Below are 2,450 nucleotides of genomic sequence, written 5' to 3'. Positions count from 1 at the left end.
CTTTCCCTTCCCTTTTGGCCTCTGAAAAAGAGGAGGTGGAGGAGGAGCCTCCAGCTGCTCAAGAGAAACAAACGCAGGGACTATTAGGATTACTATTAGTATTATTATTATTCCTAATAAATACATTTTATTCATTAGTCCTATATGTACCCATCTGCAAAATCATATAAATAGGTAAAAAAACAACGATGCCAATATACACAAGTCATAGTTTTATATCATAATATGAATGAGACATATTTTTGTATCATAACAATATGGACAAGCAATATTTTTATATCATATGACATGAAGGAGCACATTCATATTATTATGATACAAAATATTGCTCATTCATATTATTAATATATAAATATGAACGAGCAATCTTTTTATATCATAATAATATGAATACGGATGGGCCATATTTTTTATAGAATAATAATAGTCATACTCTAGTAAAACAAAAAAGAAATATTTGTATCTGAATACTGCTAAGAATATATTAAAAAGCAATATTTTATATAATAATATATCAAAATAAATTAGTTGGATTTTAATATATATATGAAAAAATTTATGAGAAATAAAAATAATATATAAAAATAGACAAGTAATATTTGTATATAATAATATATATAAACCAATGGGAAATATTTGTATATCATAATAATATATAAAAACAATTAATATTTGCATTATATATATATATATATATATATATAAACCAATGAAAAATATTTGCAAATAATAATTATATATATTTTAAAAAGTAATATTTGTATGTATATGTGTATATATATATATATATATATATATATATATATATATATATATATATATTCCAATGAGAAATATCTGTCTATAATAATATATAAACCAATGAGAAATATTTGTATACAATAATTATATTAAAAAACAAATAATATTTGTATATAATAACAATATATAAACAAATGACAAATATTTGTTTATAATAATATATAAAAACAAGTAATATTTGTATATAATATATAAATATATAAACAAATAGGAAATAATTGTATATAATAATTACATATATATATATAAACTAATATTTGTATATAATATATATAAACCAATGAGAAATATTTTATATAAGAATTATATATATTAAAAAACAAGTAATATTTGTATATAATATATATACATATATATACCAATTAGAAATAATTGTATATAATTATATATTAAAAACAAGTAATATTTGTATATAATATATAGAAACAAATAAGAAATATTTGTATATAATAATTATATATTAAAAAACAAGTAATATTTGTATATAATATATGCATAAACTAATGAGAAATATTTGTATATAATAATTATATATAAAAACATGTAATATTTGTATATTATACAAATAAGAAATATTTGTATATAATAATTATATATTAAAAAACAAGTAATATTTGTATATAATATATATAAACCAATGAGAAATATTTGTATATAATAATTATATATATATTAATAAACAAGTAATATTTGTATATAATATATATAAACAAATAAGAAATATTTGTATATAATTGTATATATTAAAAACAAGTAATATTTGTATGTGTATAGATATATATATATATATATATATATATATATATAAACCAATGAGAAATATTTGTATATAATAATATATAAACAAAGGAGAAATATTTGTATGATATGTATGTATATATAAGTAATATTTGTATATAATAATAATAATAATAATAATAATAATATATAAAAACCAACCAGAATTTTTAATATAATATAATAATATGAAAAGATATTTACTTTTCTTGTTACTTGTTTATTAATATATATAATATTTAAGATATATATAGACTAGTAATATTGTTTATAAAATAATATATAAAAATAAATTAGTAAATTGGCCTACTATAATAATAAGATATCCAATATTATTATATCTATGCCACTCACTGGCTCCTCCAATGCATCCCTATGGGAAGACAAGCCCAAAGTTGGTGCTCATCTCCATTTCTAAGCTGAAGAGCCGGCGTTGTCCGTAGACAGCTCCAAGGTCATGTGGCCGGCATGACTGCATGGAGCTCCATTACCTTCCTGCCGGAGCAGTACCTATTGATCTACTCACATTTGCATGTTTTTGAACTGCTAGGTTGGCAGAAGCTGGGGCTGACAGCGGGAGCTTACCCTGCTGCCCAGATTCAAACCCCCAACCTTTCGGTCAGCAAGTTCAGCACCTCAGTGGTTTAACCCGCTGTGCCATCAGGGGCCCTGAAAATTCGGTATTGTAATACATAAAGTTCAAAATGCTGCAAAGTAATGTCCAGCTGTTTATTTTCTTGAGAACAGCCACCGGGGGCTTCTATATATTATTTATATATTAATATATTTTGTATATTATATCTAACATGTATATCTAATACTATATTTAATATTAATATTCTTATATTAATTACATTTATATACTATATACA

The sequence above is a fragment of the Anolis sagrei genome, chromosome X, assembly GCF_037176765.1.
Source record: "Anolis sagrei isolate rAnoSag1 chromosome X, rAnoSag1.mat, whole genome shotgun sequence".
NCBI classification, from domain to species: Eukaryota; Metazoa; Chordata; class Lepidosauria; order Squamata; family Dactyloidae; genus Anolis; species Anolis sagrei.
This window is presented reverse-complemented; position numbering follows the sequence as displayed.